Consider the following 21,115-nt stretch of genomic DNA (forward strand, 5'->3'; position numbering starts at 1 on the left):
AGAAACTAAGAGTATATGTAAATATAGTTACTTGGTGGAATATCAAACCTCATTCCAAGGACAAAAGACACATCTCGGTAAACAAGCATTCAACCACCAAAGCCTTGTACCTCATAAATATTAAATCAGGCACTTTGAATACCTCTTTGGTGTTAGGAGGTTTTACTCTGGATTCTTCCCATTTGCTGTGATTTATTCGCAGGCGCATGTGCCTCTTTGATGTGCTGAGTTGAGAGGTTTTGCACCTGTTAGAGGGAGACAAAAAATGCTTTGAAAACAAGAGGTGGATTTGCCAGACAGTCAAAATAACACCAACAGAAAGAAGATTTGTGTTGCCATGGCACATTGTGTGTGTGCGCGCGTGTGTGTCTCTCTAAAAGACTGCTGTGCTGTTTTGACATACTCTGTTGTATGCAGCAGACTTACTTATGTCAAATACAGATTTAGGTTGTGCAATTTATCCAGCTATTCAATAATGATAGGACTTGTAGCAGAATTAGACTGGCGATTCAGTGGTTATTCTTCATTCTTCTGCCAATTACAGCTATTTTTTAAATTATTGCCCTCATCACATTTGGATATTTTAGTTTGTCAATCAAAATTTACTGTGCAACAAATAACACAACCTGTGTTAAGTTATTATGCCTAGGTCTAAAGAAATTCAACAAATTAACAAGAAGATCACAAAGGCTCATCTCACATGTTCCCAAAAATGTTCCTAAATGACTTTTAGAAAATCATTCTGTAGGCTGATTAGCATCTTGTTCCATTAGACTTGAGACTGAAATAGCTTTATGGGAAAAGCCCGACAGTGAAACATGGTTCTGGTAGTACAATGGTCCGGAGGAATCATTAATTCACAAAATCCTGAAAGAGAATGTCCAGTTATCAGATCATGACTTACTATTACTCCTGTTATTCAGCAGGACAATCATTGAAAGCAAGTCGGCAAATCTCTCTGCAATTGGCTAAACAGACAAAATGAATGTTTTGTAGAGAAGGGGAAAATATGCTACAAGCAAAAGCTACAATGTTTTTCATTGCCTGCCACCTCATTAACTACATTACTAAAAAACCTTAAGAGTCAGCCTGAATATTTGTGTCTTTTTTTAGGCATGTGTTGAACACATAAATAATGAATGAGTGTGTTCTTTGCTGGATTCTTTATTGTTAACAAACATAGGAGAGCAACAATAAATGGCTATGTTGTTCAAAAGGGCTGAATATATTTATAGTATACATATAAAATTCTAACTTCACTCAAATAAACTATTCCACAGTAGCAGAATTTATCCATTTGGAAAATCACAAATATGATCAGGACACTTTTATTTTTGTCCAAAAAAAAAAAGAAAAACGTATCAAAATTTCCTGAGTCTATTTCTTGTATCTGGCTTTAGAGGGTCAGTCCTTCAAATAGCAAAGCCCAAAATGGTCTTTGAGTTGATCCCTATGGGTAGTTTAAACTCAAACCAGGAGACTCTCTTTAATATCTTTTAATCACTCCAATCCTCACAGTCTGCAGGAGGGTTTCTAGCCATAAGTTGACTGGGTTCCCAAAGCAGCTGAACGGTCCTTGTTACCATAGTGGTCAGAGACCCTCCAGAGTCTGAGGGTGGTGATAAAGGTGTCTGGCTATCTCGTTTCCACAGCGGTCTAGATAACATCCTGAGAACATTCCCATCATTCGAGGAGTTTGTCCAATAGAGATAAGAGTTCCCCTGCCAAAACTTCACAAGGAGACTGGATGTGTGCTGGGGCATGTGTGCATGTGTGTTCGTGTGTGTGATGCATACACAGAGTACTTTGGAGTGTGTTAGCTGTAGCCTTGTCCATGTTCCAGCTGTAAGGTCCACCAGTCTGACTGTAAGGGGTACAGAGCAAACTGTATTGGAAGCCCAGATCTACCCTCGTATTAAATCACATTCCTTCATGTATATATACAGTTTGCATGCAAATCTGAGTGTAGGTGGTGAGAACAATCACATTAGACCTCTGTACACATAGACCTTAAAGGCATCAGTCTGCTAAAGTATCCCAACAGGGACATAACAAGATAATAGCTTATACAAGGATAGCCAAATTAATAATTCATTGTTGTATATGAAGGAAAATGATGTGAATTTACAACCACAGCCATTGCAGAAATGGAGGAATACATTTTATACTGTGAATATGCAATATAAAATGTTATCAGTTTTATTCATCTTATTGTAATTTCAGGAAAAAAATGAGATATTGTCACTCTGGGATCCTTCAACAAATCAATGTGATCAAATTATCAAAGTAGAAATAAAACAGAAATATGAACAACTAGATGAAGAGATTGTAGGAAATATTTGACAATGTTCAAACAAAATTACAATTGTTACCAAACTGCAACAAAACTATTTGTTGAACATTTTTTGAGTTAATATAGGAGATTTTAAAGAATGCATACATTCTACATCCATGTATTCCTGTTAAATGTGTAAATTAAGATTTCAAGAAGTGCAGTCAGAAAGGATTTTTTTTTCTGACCAGCATTTTTGATTTAACTAAAGTGAAGGTTGCTGAATTATCCATGTTTTTGTAAAGAAGATTTCTTGTGACTTTCTTTCAAAAGTTAATCTCTGCAGCTCCTTCAAGTTTACCATAGGCCTCTTAAGTTGCTCATTTTTTGGCAGAGTCTAAAAACTTATCCTGGACATTGGACAGGGAAGCTCTTCTCACTGATCTTTTGGCATTCTTGGATGCCAAAAGTTAGCTGGTGTTTTATCATCTGTGCTTCCCTGTTTCATAATAATAGAAATTACTTCCATATGTCTATTTATTTGTCAGATCAGTAAATAAAAAGTTTCTTTGGTCATTTTTTCAAAAAGCCTTGAGAAACTCTATCAAAAGGATGCTACACTTGTAGGATTAGAAACACATCATGTCTCAAACAGTAGAGTCTGCTTCAAGTCAATCAATTGTACATCATAAACTCCATGCTACGGTTTTAGCAACATGCAATTGCATTCACAGCACCATAAGATAATTGTAATCTCATTAGCTAACATGCACCTATGCCTTACAGTCAGGAGGATGACCTCACAGCCCTCTGAGCTTCATTACAGTATATTTTTTTCTCACCCAAGCAAGAGAAGGCCGCTGATTCAGGAAAGTTGATTAGAAACGTGTCAAAGAGTGAAGTGAATCACGTTTGACATGTTCCTCTAATTGGAACAGCTGCATGTACATACATGCAGCTGAACTTAAGTTATGTTCCTTGCTGAATGCTGTGGAGACTGCTGTTATTTTTGGATATCTTCTGCTTTCAGGTCTAATGTAAAGCACACATGCTGCTTAAATAATGAGTCTGGGCAGCTGGTTGAACATTAGTATCTTCAGCAATCTATTTCCAGCTGCAGGAGGAAGCAGCAACAGCTATAGATGCTTCAGCAATACCAATAAGCTGTTTTCATACCTATCTTCCAATTTAATCACCAACTTTCTATTATATTCTATTGGAGGCATTTATAGAAATATGAAGAAAAGAAAGTGCCTCTCCAAGCTGGCAGAAATGACACATCTTTTTCTAAATGATTTTTTTTTTTTCATAGTCGATGTGTTTCTGAGGCTTTGTATGAGATGTTCGATGAAATTTCCAAAGTAAAACAGATTCTGCTGTTGCACAATATGTAGCCTTAATGGAGGAGGTACATTTGGAACAATGGCACACAATCTAATGTCATTATCAGATGTAAATTACTCTCCCGCGAGCTGCTCAGCATTGTATCTTATATTCAGAAAGTTATTCAGTTCTCAATTTCACATCGTCTGCACTTTCAAGGCGAGGAGAATCATAAATTACCAGCTGGTAAATTAGCTGCACTCCTGTTTGCACTGATTCAAGAACGACAAATTATGTGAGATGTTGTTTTAAAACCAAGGTTGTTTTTTTTAAAATCATTGCTTGATGAACAGATAACCCGTATAACATTAGTGAATGTTGACCATGAGTGTTTATTTTAATCAGAAATAGTATAAAGCAGTTAGCTTAAAGAATAGTCATGCAATGAGACATGATTCAAGGGACTCACTCAAGGTTGCGGTGAAATATTCATTCAAATAAAGTAAAGAGTGGAGCAGCATAAGAATAACCCATCTTTAAAGATTAACATAACCCTTGGAGGTGTTATTGTATCCCCATAACCGAGTCAAGACTTCAGCAGGTGCAGAACAGCTCTCCCTCTCTATGAGTTACTGCATTAGGGTTGCTCAAATTTCGTAGCACAATCATGAGCCTCCTGTTCAATCTCTGGAGTAGAAGAATTGCTTTGCATTTTAAAAAGGTCAAACACTCAGATCTCTGCCAAGAGGAACTGAAGGGAAAAATAATGTCTCTTTGGAGAAATATGCAGTCACACACTGCTGATCCTCTCAAAGACTCACTGTATATTGAGCAGATTAGAAGTGTGTGTTGACTGACATCTTCGATAACAAGTGTTTCTACAACAGCAGATCATTTCTCTAAACATCGATGTGAAGAGTGTTTTAATAATTACGCAACAGTGTGCTTTACATTTAGAGTGTGAGGCATATACTGTAAGCAGTGCGTTTTGTTTTTCAGCGGGGTTTGTTGTTTTACTCAGCAATGTGTAACCTACAATTAACACAACTAGGAAAGGCTGATAATTAGAGAACAAACCCCTTTGTTGGATGTAATCTGCGACTCTAAAGCGGATTTAAAACAACACTTCTGCTAAATTACAGAAAAACACATGACGTCAGTCAGTGGTGTTTTTTGCATTAACAGTGCCTTGAGTTAGACCCCCCTTCTGACACTCCACACCCCTTTCACATAAGCTAAAGCAAACCCACGCCCAAGACCAAATCCTATCTGCAAAAAAACTGTTATTATCTAACTTCCAGGCTGTGGCAGTTTCTGATATGGGCAACATGGCCAACCGCCCAGGGCAGCATCTTGTGGGGGGTGGAATGAGATCTTCATACAGTTACTCCATCCATTCTCACAACCAGAGGATCTGGATGTTAATAGTGCCTCATGCAAAACACAATGCACCACATTATACCCCATGACCCCTCGCCGGTAAGGTGGTTCACGGTCCTGGCCAAACAGCATTATTTAACAGGTAGGACAGTCTCTGCTTCCACATTTGATCAGTCTATGTATTTAAAGCAGGTTGTTTCATCCCAGTTTGCCCTAAAGCCAAGAAGACATTAAATATTCCTTTCTGTTTTTCTCAAGCAGAAAACGTTTCATATTAATATCATGTTGCGTTTAAATTATCTCCGTATAGAAGTGTAATCGAGATCCCCATGAAGGATCTGGATGGTTGTTGTTGGGAAGTCAAAAATCAAACACGACATACAGTAAAATTTCACAGTCATCATCCAACTCCGATCTCCGGCTCTTTATTCTCCTCTTAAGCTGTTTTTCCTCTCTGTTACCAGTGTGAACATATGCTCCTGTTGGCGTGCCTTGCTGGCTGGTCCTGCTCTTTGGAGATTTTGGGCCTCTGCCTAGTATTACACTGTGTTTGGGACACAAAGGCTACAGGGAAGGAAGGACCTCAGCACAGGCCCAAACTCCACCAACCTCTCCACACCACACACACAAAGGGCACTTTGTACAGAAGCTTCATTCACACAACATAGAAAACATCGAACAAATGAGTATTATGAGTCTTTGTATCCACTTTAAAGCAACAAAGCATATGTCAGAGTTCGATTTTACTGTTTTAAGAAGGTATGTGTTTGTGCAATAAGGTAATGGGGTTTACAGTGATGAGCAGTGCCAATATATTATTGCCACATCATTATTTAATGAAAAGATAAGACGATTTGTAAAATAAATACACAAATAAATAAAAATATAAAAAATAAAGAAGTTCAATATATTTTACAAAGATGTTGAACTAAGCCACTGAGGTAGAACTGTCTAAAATGAAAGTTGCAGTGCTTCAGATAAATTAAATGCATCCTTCAGGGTCACATGTTAAGATAAATTTTGCCCATATGTGTAGAGTCAAGGCTATATTTATAGCAGTGGAGTGTTAAAAAAAAAAAATCTATTTTTATCACCTACTTTTTTTGAAACCAGTTCAATGTGACACAACACAACACTGATCAGTTTTTCAATAAAGTTATAAAGCTTTTAGTTTAGAACATTTCTACAAAATCTGTTGAAGACTCCAAGAGTAAGAAATCAAAAATCAGAGTTTTGCTGATTTATATCTGAAATTGGCATTACAGCACCATTATAAGTACAAATAACTTCAATTTTTCACACATGGCCTTGAGTGGCCATTGCAAAGCCCATTATATATATAAATTAGAATTCTGTTTGTGAAATGCCAGTTTAACGAAGGAGAAATCTTTTTACATATTTTATATATTTTTTTTTTTACCTTCCTAAAGTTCTTCAAGTTCACACACATTCCCTTAGCATTGCCTTTTAAACTTTGTTTAAACTTCGACAAGCTGACAATTAATTGCAGGAATTTCCCTCCATTCCTCCGGTCAAAACGTCTGTACCTGAGTCATGTTTGTACAGGCTGCCTTGCTAACACACACCAGGTTAGTTCAACCCACAAATATTCCATATGGGACTGAGGCCAGGGCTTTGTAATGGCCACTCAAGGCCATGTGTAAAAAATCGAAAGTATTTGTCCCTTAATGCATTTGTAAACTGCAATCTACTTATAATGGTGCTGTAATGCCAATTTCTTACCAGCTTCAGCTTGCATCTTTTGCTTTTTTCTCTAAGACTAATAGGAGCATTTGCAAACAAAGCACATTAATCACTGTCACAGGAAATCCATCTCCATACTAAATTGCAGCATAACAGGACATTCCCATGTGGTTTATTGTTGTGTATGTTTGTGCGAACAGATGAATGTTGTCTTTCTTGTACGGATTCATTTTGATTTATCCATGATGCTGGAGGAGGAGGCAGTGTTTGAGGTGTTGACTTAAAATATATCCACAAATTTGCCTCCATTTAACTGAACTATGTTGAATTATCCTATAAGAAGTTTCTAAATAAAAATATTTTATTTCTTTTTTACTTTGTTTCCAATTAGTAAACAAATTTTAAGAAATTGAAAGGGGAGAGAGAGAGTTGGGTGAATCTTGTTAGTGTTGTCAAGACATTCACTTTATCATACACTTTATCGCTTCTGTGAGACTGCCCAGAGCAGCTGTAGCTACAATCCAGTAACTTACCACCATCAGTGTCTGAGTGTGTGTGTGTGTGTGTGTGTGTGTATGTGAATGGGTCAATGACTGACTGTAGTATGAAGCTCATAAGCTCATAACTTTAACCTGAACATGTCTCTTCTGGACTTGATAAAACACTATACAAATACAAAGCCATTTATCGTGTAGCATGCATGCATTCAGGTTTGAATTTCGGTAAGAACTAAAATGTGTTAGGCACCCTGAGTCAAGGTAAACAGAAAAAAAAAGATATTTGAGACATGTTGCATTGCTATTTGTGTCAAAGTGTATGGCTTGTACTGCTCTGAAAATTAATAAGTCAATAATAGTGTTGTTGCGAGGAAAAGGCTGCAGAAGACTAGGAGGTGTGGAGTATGATTTAATCATTGACTGAAAAGGTGCTACAGTTTCTTGATGATGGATGTTTGATCTTTATTATGCTCTCAGAATAAATAACTAGACATTATGGCACTACCACAGTAAAAAAAACAAACAAAAAAAAAACAAGCAAAAAAAGACATTATAACAAGTGTTATTTATAATAAAAACCCAATAAAGCACAACATTTTTACATTGTAACTGTGGGAACGCATTTCCTGCAGGTTATCTGAAGATGAGATGAAACTTAAACAGTGTCACCTTCAGGGAACCTGGGGGAATTCCTTTGAATATGAGATCAGGGATCATATTCCCTGAAGGATGTCTGAAGGTTGTACAACAGTGGTTCATAAACCTTTTGTAACACGTAACACTTGAGTAAAATTCCAAGGCATTGAAATGTCAACACATTAACAGACAATAATAATAACAATAGACTGACTTGGACTGTTTTCAGTTTCATGACATACATTTCATTTTCAGTTCGAGCTTTAACAAATAACCACAAGGGTTCCCACCAGTTACAACTTTAAGAAGGAAAGTCAGGGGTCTCTTCATAACTTCAACCTGAACACGTCTCTTCAATATTTGAGGTGAAGAAAAAGCTGCTGAAATAAACTGAAACGAGCTCATTTTTTTTAGATTTCAAAATGGTCACTGAGAGATTTACGCGGTCAGTTACACTGTAGCATTTACGCTGTGCTCAAAGGGGCCCAAAAGGTAACCCTTTTTCCAATTTGCCCAGATGCTGTGTATGCAAGAACCACCACTGGGCAACAACAACAACCACACAAAGTTCAAAGTCACCTCAATGCTTTTTGTGCCCCTGATTTACTAAATAAAAAGTCAATCAAATCAATCAGGCCACTACAAGATTTTCTGTATTAAATCAATGTGAAATTTAATATTTCTATTGGAGTACATTTTTAAATTTAGAATGCGATTGGCCAATTGAACTTGTACAATAAGCAGACACCACAATGACAAATCGCACTTTATAGAAATGTCCCACTGTCCGATCTCCATCAAGTGGAGGAACACTCTCTTAATCGTGCTGCTGCGTGTGTGGGCGTGTACGTGCGTGTGTGTGTGTGTGTGTGGGGGTGTGTGTGTGTGTGTGTGTGTGTGGGGGGGGGGGGGGGTGAGAGGGGGGGGCGGGGGGTATATACGAGGAGAAGTGGGCAAAGGCTCCGCCTCACTCCAAGAGCGAGAGGGGGGGTGGGGGGAAAGGGAAAAGCAAACTGATACACACCTCTCAATTCTGGCAGCAGGAAAAGAATAGGAGTGTTTATGAAGCTTCTAAGTAAACAGCAGGATAAGCAGGCGCACCGAGAGCCCAGGCTGCTTGCCCTGGTTAAGAAAAAAACCCGACAGCGGGCACCGATTCGCAGCGCCGGAGATTGTCCCGTTGCGTGCAGGATTTAAGTTTTTTTTTTTTTTTCCATGCCATCTAAAGGTGGATCATTATCTTAATCCGAGATAACAAGCGAATTTGAAATGCGTAGCCTGCGATGCTATTTTTGGGAAGCCCTAAAAGCCGACGTTTGAACTCTCGCTGAACATCCAGTCGAGGTAGGACACCGGATTATTGCAAGGAAGGGAAGGAAGGAAAGAAGGAAAGAAAGAAAGAAAATGGGTGGTGTGAAATATTTGCGTGTGTGCTCCGGCGGGGCGTTCAGTTGAGAAAGCTTGTGTCCTCGCATCGCTGTCCATGTGTCCCTGCGCCATCAGCAAAGGAGGGACGAGGGAGGGAGGGACGGAGGGAGTAGACATTAGGCGATACAAGCTCTTCATAGTGAGCTGGAAACAGGCTCTATTGAGATACAAATGAGAGGATAGCATATATATATATATATATATATATATATATATATATATATATATATATATATATATATATATATATATATATATATATATATATAGTGTGTGTGTGTGTGTGTGTGTGTGAAGTCCAATTAAGATATGATTTAATTGATTTAATTGATACTTTTAAATCATTTGAAACAATGTTGATTTAGTATGGCTTTCTGCTATAAAAGTTTAAAAGTTTGGTGCATTTTCAAATCCACTCTGGACTTGCCTTGTTTTGACAGGCAGAGTGGGTACTGCTTCTCAAAAGGCCACTCACACTCTTTTCTTTCTTTTTTCTTTCTTTCTTTTTCTTTACTGCAGTTGGAGGCTATGGTGGAAGAAAGCTTTAAGTGGAGGAGGAAGGGGGGGCTCCATTGTCTGACCAGTGAAGGGGTGGGGATAGAGGCTGTATGCAGATGTGCTGCTGGCAACGGACATCTGCTCTACCCCCCTGGGCATTGTCACAACAGGCAGGGGAACTTTAGTGTGCAGAGAAAAGGCCCTTTGTGTTAATGATGTGCAGGCCTTGGCCTGCAGTCCCCTCTGGATTGCAGTGTTTGCATTTCAGATGCTACATTATTAAAACATTTAATCACCTCAAGAGGTTTGCTTTGAATTGTAGATTGGGGATTATATGTCAATGTTTTCTTATATCAAAAAAAATAGGAAGAAAGATGCAACAAATGTATATATGCATATCTTTTTTGGTTTGTTTCTCTCAATCTATAACACCCGCAGCTCTGCTGGGGACTTGAGGGGGGGTGGAGGTGGTTGGGAGGGGTTGTTGAACTTTCCCATTTTGTGTTCATGGCCCACATGTGTTCCAATATGAAAGCTGGCTCTCTTAAGAAGAAAACATATGCACCTCGAGCGGCATAGCAGCATATGTGTCAGCTTCTTCTTGGCCCCTTTTGTTTATGGCTGAAAGGGCTAAAAAAGAAAAAAAAATGCAGAATCAGTTCTTTAATATTTATGATAGCTTTTGCTTTGTGCAAGATGTCTCGGTGGTGTATGTGCCCGTGTTTGTATTGGAAACCAGGAGCCTCATTTGCCTCAACAGATATTCCCTGGTGACTGGTAGATTCAGTGTACTGTGATTATGAACATGATTTGTGCTTGTAGGGATGAGCGTTGTACATGGCTGATCTGCTGCTCGGCATGCTTGTTTAGCCACGTATCTTCGCTGTGTTACACCACTCTGAATGAGTGCGGGGCGAGCCGGACAGCTGCTCAACCAAAGCAGGAAGAGGTTCATGGATTTCACTTGGGATTTTGCTTGAATTACAGTCATGTGGATAAAATGAATGTCAAAGCTTTAGCATCAAGGAGAGAGAGAAAAAAAAAACAACCAAACTCTCGGTTGTGAGTTTCTGCCTGTTTTGAAGTCATAAAGCAATTACAATTGGTTAATCATATTCTAAGAGCCTAATACTCCATTTAACACAGTAATTTGGACGCTGCTGAAATAGCTCTTGTGAGCTCTTCTGAGAATTCCCATAATGGCAGCAGCTTGTAAAAGTTCCCATAGGTTGGTTTGAGAGGATTTTGCTGTCATGTGATGTGATTGTGCTATGCATTGTGGAGCCGAGGTAATGGGTGTGAAATTACACTGTGCAATCTGTAGAAGGCAGGAAAAAAAGTCTAATATCCCTCAGAAGCTAAGAAAGCGAGGATTTGAGAGTTGAAATAAGGCTTCTGATTTTGTGTTTTTTCTTGCAGATTTTTTTTGGGGGTACTTCTTGTCTCTTTTTTAATTTTAATCAAAAACAGTGTTCACTAATTGTTCAGTTATTGAAGTAATTACATCTATACCATTATTTCTTTAAAAAAAAATCTAATTGTGATTCGTCTGACTGATACATCAGTCAGACTTTGCTGGTGTATATCAGTTTTTATTTTTCAGATCTTTCCTACTGATTCAGATGACAATCATGTCAAAATTTCACATTTTTCCACCTTCACATATGCAAAGTTTTACATTCTTTTTAGATCTTTTTTTTTTTCTTTTTCTTAATATCAAGCTGAACTCTTAAGTTCCCCATGAATTCATGGCAGATATTCTCCATCACTGAAGCTCATGGATGGATTGACAAATAATAATTGATGCACCTTCAAGATGTTGTAAGAATTCTTCAGATTTTTTTTTGCTAGAGAGAATATTACCAAGATCTACAGCACATAAAGGAATTACAAAGTTATCCCGGTTTATCCATCAAAGCATGTTTCTCAAGTGTGCATCAAAGTGCATGCTCTTTAGGGGGTGCACAATATATTGCAAATTTATTGTTATTTCAATAACACTCCACAGCCTTATAGCTTTGACACTTGAAACAAGCAGAAATTGGTTCTACGATGTGGCATGCTTTAATTTGCAGACTAAAAGTTGTTACAGGGAAGAGCTAAAGCTTCACAAACCTTTGAGCAGCTGCTAATAGCTTAGCCTGAGAGAACATGCTGGGAAAAAAAGATGTTCCTCAGTGTTTGGTGTAATTGGCGTTCTGTTGTAGTGCACCTGTTTTTAGCTTGTGGTAACTTGTCCTGTTGTGTCTTTGATGCATCCGAGGATTTGTGTTTGTGGTTGTCAAGGACTGTTCTGAGAGTGGATGTGTGCCACTGCAGACAGCAGCAACAGCAGCAGCAGGTGTCTGATTCTCCTCACCGATAAGAGCTGTTTGCCCTTCGCTCTTTGAAGAAAACTGGTCGCTCAGATTCTTAGTCTGTGCGCTTGTGCGTGCGTGTGTGTGTGGGCACACTCGCTTGTTGTGTGCCGTGGCTGATATATATACTGTGGCAAGAAATGAATAACTCCTCAGTTGCTTGCTCTTAAGTGCAGCCAAGTAATTTTTCATACTCTGGAGGCTGTTTCTCGCCGTGTAGCTTTGTCTTCCTGCATTACAATCCCATACAAGCTCGTTTGTGTTGTTGCCAATTCTGAATTATGCATTTAACTCACAGCTGAGCTGCTGTAGCAGCAGGAAAACAAACACATCGCATTGCTCTGCTATTTTGTGAAAGGTTTTTAATTGAGGCAATCAAAGACTATTGAGTTTTATCCACTCATTGGTGCCAAAAGTTATATGCAGCACCCTCAACATTTTGTGGTATGAAATAAGGAAAACGCCTTGAAGGAAATTGTTGTTTCATGGCAGTAAAGCAAACTCTTTCAAAAATCCAACCTTCAGTTTTAGAACTAAATTTAAATGTTGTGATTTAAATGTTTAAAAATGCCATGCAAGGATTTTATTTTATTTTTTTTTCAAAAGAACTTAAAAAGTTTAAAATACTAAAAAAACTCATTTAAACCTTAAGTTTAAGTAAGACGTTTGGTAAACATTTACTGCAGCAAGAATATTGACACTCCTCTTTTAGAGAAAAAATAAAATGATAATAAAATAAAACTCTTTGTAGCAACCATGCAATGCTATTTACATACCGAGTAGGGTTTTGAGAGGCAAAGAAAACATCTTTCTGTTCGACCATTTCTAATTTAGACGCGCAGTCTCATTTGCGAATCCAGTGTGAGTCTTGTGAGAGCGACTTTTACTCAGGAGTCTTTGGAAAAAGTCAAATCTGATACCCCACGTCAGAAAATTGAAAAATAAATAAAAACTGGGTTCTTCTAACAGGCTAACGATTGGAAACATAAAGCCAAATCAAGAGTGAAATCATTCCCAAGACACAAAATCAACCTGTAATTACCATCTTCCAAACTAGTGTCACTTAGAGAACCTCTTTTCAACTTTGTGAAATTCTGAACAGCATCAAGTGCATTGACATGCAGCATGAACAATCTTATAGACAAACACAGTCTGAAGTAATAACAGCTGAGATGCTGAGAATAATGGCAGCAGCAATTTTGTTAAAAAAAAAAATAAAACAATTACTTGAGAGAAAGAGAGAGAGAAACAGACAGAGAGACAGAGGTGCATTACCGGAGCATAAATGAGAATTTCCCTAAATTATATTCTCATTATTGTAAAAAAAAAAAACTCATGGCACCAGTGGAGCAACAGCCTAGTGTTCTCTGTATTTATGATCATGGGAGTTTGCTCCCTGTGTCTGATGTGAAGCGTCACACTGTGCGCTGATTGTTCTGTTTTCCTAATGACTGTCTATTTCCCTCCACAGAACTTCTAATTACTCTCATGTGCGTTCATGGAGCCTTCCAGACATACATGTTGTGAACTTGGGCAAGCAAAGGCTACAAGATGGGTCGCAGTTTGGAGAACAAGTGTTTGCTGACAGACAAAGATAACAAGAGCAGATACAAAAAGTAGTTTTCAAATAATCACTTGTAGAAATAAAACAATCATTTGAACAGTGTAAGCAACACATATTTTACACCTAAATTTTTACATTTAGGTGTAAAAATCAAGACCTAATTAAAAAGCGACTGAGATTTGTCAGGTTGGAAACTGTTGCAAACCCTTTTCTAAAGCATTGTGACCACCAGTGAACCATAGCAGGAACCATTTCTTTCGTTTTTCTTTTTTTTTTAACGAAAGGGGGTTGGGAGAACATGGAATAGTGGGAAACCTGCCCACAAATGTTAGACCCAGCAAAATTACTCCAAGAGCAGATTTATGGCTCATCCAGAAGGTCATAAAAATAAAAAGATCAACATCTAAAGCACCACTAGACTCTCTTATCTCGGTTAAGGTCAGTGTTCATAATTCATCTATGAGAAAGCTACTCAGCAAAATCTGCGCAGGCAAACCACTGCTGACCAAACAGAACATAAAGACATATTTCACATTTCCTAAAACGTCTTGATGACGTACAAGGAGTGATTAAACAAATATGCATTTTAGAGGATGGGCTTCCAGTCACATTTAACATAGAAACAGGAAAACAACAATTCTGATGATGTAACACAATGTTAGCCTGAAAACCTTCCAGTTTGACTCAAATTAAAACAATTAAAGCAATTTTGCAGAACAGTCCAAAATACCTCAAAGTATATAAAAGAAACAACCCGTAAGTTATTTAATGGTAGGTTCTTTATTTCTTAATAAGTGAAGCGGTTATTTCAGAGCTGCAAATAACACTGGTTATCTTTCGGGGAAAAAACTGCAAAAAGTCTGTAAGGTGGAGTGATACATATTTCCAGTGTACAATCATTATCGTTATCTCTTCCAGTTTACCTCCTTTTTACTCCCCCGAAACCAGAGATTTACACACCCGTCTTTTAACTTCTAAGTCACACCACCATAAATAAGTCAAGAAAGGGAATGCTAAATGTTCTCCATCTGTGTCTCGTACCACACGTGTGCCTGTGCTTGTGACTGTCATTTTTGCAGAAACTAGCAGAGACAAAGCACCATCTGCATCCAGCAGGCTGCTCTAACTGCTCGCTCCGCTCGCTGGAGCAGAGGCAAAGCATTGTTATGAAACTGACTCTGCTGCCACTGCTGCTGCTACACGGTTTGTTAATGCTGACAGCTAATAATGTCCTCCTGGATGACTGTGCTTTCCTGTGGCCAAAGTGAGGAGACAGATACAAATGAAGAGAGGCAGGCAGGGAAGGAGTGAGGAAGACTAACAGCGGGGTTTGCTATCCTTCTCTCTTTTTCCCGACCTGCCGATGTTCTCTTAAGACGATATATGTCGACACACGGGCTGTGAGTGTGCGTGTTTGTGTTGGTTTTCATTCCCCTCTAATACTTGCCTCCTTTCACTCACTCTCTCTACACACTGGAGGGAGGTGGCATGGAGTGAGGAAAGGTTCCTTTGTGTCTCAGCAGACTCTCTCTGTTCCAGTCCAGCTGACATGGACTTGTGTCAGGAGAATCCATCCTGCTGAGGTTGGGGAAGCTGCGAAACTGAAAGAGATGTCTAAAATGCTGAAGTTGGCCCGGGCTGGCGAGGAGACGGCTGTTTGTTTGCCATTCTGCTGAGCTCCAAATTCACGGGGAAAACTTTTCTGCTTGAATTTGCTGACGGAGATAAAGGGGACGGGGGGGAAAGAAAGAGAGATGGAGATAGGGGGATTTGGGAGTCACTCATGGACACACAAAGCTTTGGCCATCACAGTTCTGTCACATTGACATTTAGACATGGTGAGGGTGGAGAAGAGTTAAAAGCATGTTTTTTTGTTTTTTCTTTTCTCTTGTGTCTCCTACTGCAAAACTGTTTTGCCACTGGTTACGATTTACAGAGACAGCAGTCAGTGAACCTTCCAACAGCATGAATATGCATAATAGGTCTGCTTTTCTTCTCTGCCCTCTGAGCTGTGTTCCTTTTTTCTGTCCACAGACCCGTCGTGTTGTGTTTGATTGGCCCTGACATTTGAAAAGGTCCTTGAATTAAAAAAAAAAGGGAGAGAGAGAGTTGTTTATGACAACTGAAGAACTCTGCTGCAAGCAGAGTAAAACTGGCATTTTGAAAGGAGCACAGCTCTTGCATATTTAAAAGCTAATGGCCCTGTGAGTGTGCTGGCTAATAGGATGTTTCAATCTGGTCTGGTGGAGTATGCACACTTTTAGTATGCATGCGCACTGTCTCAGTGCTACCTCTAATGGCGGAGGAAGATGCATGAACTCATTTTAACTTATTTTGCGGAGTTGAAGATTTTCTTTCCCTACACTCCACCAAGGAGTACATTATCTCGAACAAAACAATTAAACCTTTAAGGAAAAGAAAATTAGAAAATGTATTCCATTCTTGAAAATCCAGCATCTGGTGTCTATTATCACTAAGGATATGATGTGCATGAAGTGCAACAGATTGTCTCCAAGCTTGACGAGTATTGTAAGAAAAGACAGCGTTTTGAGCCATGGCACTCCGACTGGAGGCCTTAACACGTCACTTGTCACACTTACTAGCACCATTGTTAAAGATGTGAAGAAAGGCTGAGAGTAAGTTAATCTCCTGTAGCTCTACCATCTACAGGATGGTACAGCTAAAGTTTGAAAAACTCCCAACTTTTAATTTCAGTGTGTTTCTGATGTAGGGAGTAAAAGTCCCATACTATTTACAGTATTTCTGTGTTGATTAAACCATTTGGTTTTGATTGTGAACCGTCTGCTAAACTCTATGAACTATATTCAGTTATCTGGCAGAGAAAACTGGGTTTTTATTTGAAATGCCCTGGTATTTCAAAAACACCATGTCACAAACCCTTAGTATCTCTGAGTCATTATGTCATAGATTCTCCACATACATTACAAAATCTTCTCAAACGCAGTACGTCAATGTAAACGGATTTTTTTTTTTTTACAAATATACAATTTATCGGTCTCTGTTTACATTTTAATTCAAAAATGGCTTGTTGAAAATACTAATAATCATTAGAATAATCTTTATCTGGATAGCAATTAGATCCTTTGTGTAATTGCTGTTTGATATTCCATCAACATACCAGTTCTAAAACATTCTAAATCTCTAATTTCTTTTCATATCTTCTTCACCAGTTGCTATTCTTCACTTTTCTGTTCCTTCTAGTAGTGTACAGATTAAACGAGTGGACCTCTAACTTTTACACACTGAGCTTTACATAAATGGTGTTCAAGGACTTCATTTGGTGCCATAATATGATATGAGCCATTGGCTTGGTAATTTTGTCGGCTTATCCCTCCAGACCAGCTGAAAAACAGCTCACATACCACACGTTTATGCATCTAACAGCACTTTTGCTTACATAATTACTGGCATGAGTCCAAACAACAGGACATCCTGGCAAATGTCCATGGAATCACTCGAAATTTAAACCGTGGTGTTAAAAAGCAAGTGGTTGCACTCCTCTTTGAGTTAAATGAGCAATGAATACGAGTGCGGCTGTAAACTGCATTGCTCCATCAGCACAATACAAACAGAAGCTTGCAAAATGTTACAAATATGAGTTACGTGCTTTGAGCTGAACTGGGAATGCTTTGTTACTGGTTCCCATTGCTCATCTGTTTTGAAAATGAGCTTATTATCTACTCCTGTCTTTGCACTAATGGGAATGTTGACTGCACACAGCACAGCACTGTCTGTGCTTTGTGATTGAGTTTTATCACCTAAGCTATCTCCATTATGAATATTACCAGTCTTTGGTGAGCCTGAGGGTAACTCTTTGATTCTCTGCAGCTGAGAAGCTCTGCAGGAGGTTTTCTTTTTCTTCGTTAGCTTGTTCACACAAAGTCATGCTTGATTTTCACCTGAGATGCAAGATGAAAGAAAAGGGGGACTTAGTGGGGTTTAATGATTTAAAGAGTCCAGAGGAAGCCACACACAGTCAGCTCCTCCTCAGTTCTCTGAGATTTATCCTTTCAGGACTCAGTGAGAGTCTTGATTTAGGTGTTACTGGTGTTTTCAAGCATATACAGTTTCAAGGCACTGCGCTTCAACAGCTTTTCACTCTTTAAGCCCCAGCTGAGACATAAGTTTGAGCTTATGGAAGACATTTAGTCAAGTTCAGTTAAAAAAAAAAAAAAAAACATCTTTCTGACGAGTCAGCATTGCCTTTGTGATTAAGTTTGTGTAATTAAAGGACAGGCGAGCTCAGCCATCCGACAGGGATCGTGCTTTTTGCTTGAGGGCAGCTTTTACTTCAAATTCAAAAATACCTTACTGACACCAAAGGTAAAGTAAATACCAAAAATCTATTGATTTGTTCTGACAGACACAGAGTGCATTGTTACTCAGCTTTGTTTTTGCCTCATTGAAATTAGTTTTAGTTTGATTTAACTATCATTTTTAACATTTTGTTGCTACTCCCTCTTTTTGTAATGATTTTTTTTTAGAAAGGACGCTACTGCATGTACACGCAATGGTCTCGTCCACATGCTAGATAGCTCGGGTGTCAATCTGGTGTTCTGCAACTTCTAAAGTAATTAGGTGACTAGTAGGTCTCTGCAGAACTTAATTACATGCAGATGAGGTATTGAACCCATTTGGTTCAGGTGTGCTGGACCCATGGTACATCTAAAAAGTTGCAGGAGTTTGGAGTTTGAGGCCCCAGCTCTGCAGGATTGAAATCTAGTCACTGCGGAGGTCATATGAGGTCAACCAGTGAGATAGTTGGGCAGTAGATTAGCTTTTTCAGAAGTACTTAGACTAGCCCGTCTGCTGGGATAACCACCTTTCTGATGCTCAGTTTGTTCTTTAATAAGTCTTCTTTATTATTTCTACTTGCCTAAATTCTTCCACTATTTAATTGGCAGAATTATTATTTTTGCCAACACGTAATTGAACAAATGCACTTAAGAATGTAGTCTGTGAATAATATTTTGGGTTGTTTTTCGCAGACCCCATATTTTAAGTCTGACCACATTTCATGATAATTTTTTTGCGTTTTTATATTTTAACTGTATTTTTTCTATTTTCCCCTGACTATGTCAGACTTTCAATATTACTTATCACAGTTTTTCTGAGTAAGAATAAAAAGTTGACAATGTAAAATAGACCAAACTGATGAAACAAATTTTTAGTTAATGCTTTGCAACTCATCTGTTTATCCTTTTTTTATCTGGAACATTTCCTGTATTACGCTTTTATGTGCTAGCTTAAAAGTGAGCACACTGACTGTCTCTGTTTGCTGTTTTGCTAATGATTCAATTCAAAAGCATACTGGTGCATGAAACCTATCAGGTGTAAAACCTTATGCAAAAATGCAAGTGTCTGCACAAAGGCAGAGATGACAGAGATGACAGACGCGCGCACGCTGTGATAAATGAGCTTATTATAAGCAAGCTATTAATTCAGCACAGAGGCTGAAAACACAGCAACACAACTCCTTAGAGGTTAAAGTGAAAAGAGACTAAAAGTGCAGTCTGTGAAAGCAAATAAATGTCCGACATAAAATGCTCCTCACTGTTTCGTGGTCATTGCTGAAGTGATGAAAGGCTCCTCGCTCCTCCCTGGAGTCATGTTGCAGCCAGAAGCCCACCTTGGCCCCGGTCCCCCGCCAACATGTCTGTGTTTTTTGGTGTTTGTCTGTAGATGCGTGTGTGTGCACGTGTGTATGTGTGGGCAGCAGCATTCAGCGGTGTTCTCACAGCCCAGCTGAGACTGACAGATGGAATCATTTCACACACAGACAGAGAGGCAGGATACAGGAAACCGGGGTGTGTTTAATAGTCCTGGTGCTGCTGTGGTTGGTATTAATCTAGGTCAGCGGTGTTCAGCTCATGGCAAGTTGGCCTCTAGGGCAAGCTTGGCCTTTCCTTGACCCCATTTATTCTTCATTTAGTCTTACAGTCTACATGTAGTTTGATAAAATAAAGCGTCTGTCAAGCCATTTTTGTGCAGTGTTGGACATACAGTATTTCTACATTACTATACCAGTTCTCCCTAGCCTCTACTCCTTTACACAGACATACTCTTAAAGGCAGAAATGCGTATCAGAATCCTTTAAGGTGAAGCATCAAAAAGTTTCTTCATTAAGTGAAATACGTGTTTAATTTAACTTCAATATCAGCGCTTGTTTTTCTATCATGTGATGAACTGGGCGAGAGAGATTTTGTATGCTTACCTCTTAACCGGAGTTCAGGAAAAACTCGTCTTTTTTCTGTGAGAATATTTGTTCCCCCACTCTAAATAAAAAAAACTAAAAATGGAATCGCTCTCATTATGACTTCATCTCCACAGTTAATTTGGAGTTTAATTGCTTTTACAGTTGCTGCATATGCATCAGGTACTCCGTAGTAAATTAGTAGAGAAAGAGGGATCGTCAGGTTCACTAATTAAAACTTGTTCTGGCTAACCTCAACACAAAAATGTATCAGTGCACCTAATTAGGCTAAAACTATTGTAAGGGGATCGAAAATTCACAAAGACACATGGATACAAGTAAAATGGGAAAAGGCTACTTGTTATTATCTTCTTTAATTAAATCCAGTAAAGTGACTATTCCTTCAAGCTCATTTTTTCTGCATCTGGCTAAAGTAACTGTGAAAACACTGGCTATATTGCAACTGAATTTCCTTTTTTTACAAGCAGTTTCTCCGATGCCTCTTTATGCCACAGCCTATTATCAACTGCATTTTTGTGGACCATTTTCTGTGCATGTCTGCACTGTTTCACATTTTATCTAAACACTTTTACAGTACTCTAGAGACTTTATAAACAGTGACCAGTGTGATATATTTTCATATGAAGGCACTACAAAGTTTGGACTCTCATGCTAGATTTGTTTTTCCCTTGCCATATATATACTTCAAGAATTTTGAGTTTCTTTTTTTCAATGAAATTACACATCAATACACCAGATGCAAACTTATAAACTGATATCAGAGGATATGTGATCAGACTGGAATATTTCTAACTTCACCTTTGACTTGTTGAAACAGCAGTTAAATGGCACCTTTAATCACCTGCACCTTTAATCTACATGGCAGTGCAATGTTGTGAGCAATGTCACATCACTGCTTGAAGGTCTGGGGTTTGAATCCCAAACCTGGCCTTTGAATATTCTGTAGTTGAACATTCTCTGACACTTTGGTTTCCTTCCATAGTCAAAAAGATCAATAAATAATTTAGATAATTCTGTTGGCCTGTGCTTAACTGTGAGCATAAACTTGAATTGGTCTTTCTTTCACGTAATGTGTCTCTCTATCTACAAATAAATTAACTGCAACATTATTTTTTGCTCCCTGCACACGTCTGCAGGGCGGTATGGTATTCTGTGCTATTTCGTAGATTAAACTTACAGAGAAGCTCATCCAAGCATCTTATTTACGAATAGCATTGTGTC

At 38.6% G+C, this 21,115-nt stretch overlaps 1 protein-coding gene across 1 annotated transcript in view; it reads left to right on the forward strand.

The window, feature by feature from the left end:
- The first annotated feature begins 8,820 nt into the window (after positions 1–8,820).
- The window catches only part of ctbp2a (C-terminal binding protein 2a), a 65,748-nt gene continuing 53,453 nt past the window's right edge, over positions 8,821–21,115 (forward strand). Inside the window, exon 1 of the mRNA XM_055029491.1 lies at positions 8,821–9,156. The gene's annotated coding sequence lies outside the window, so the exon portion shown is untranslated. The remainder of the gene's footprint in view (positions 9,157–21,115) is intronic.

This window comes from Poeciliopsis prolifica, unplaced genomic scaffold (assembly GCF_027474105.1).
Source record: "Poeciliopsis prolifica strain line A6 unplaced genomic scaffold, Auburn_PproV2 SCAFFOLD005, whole genome shotgun sequence".
NCBI lineage: Eukaryota > Metazoa > Chordata > Actinopteri > Cyprinodontiformes > Poeciliidae > Poeciliopsis > Poeciliopsis prolifica.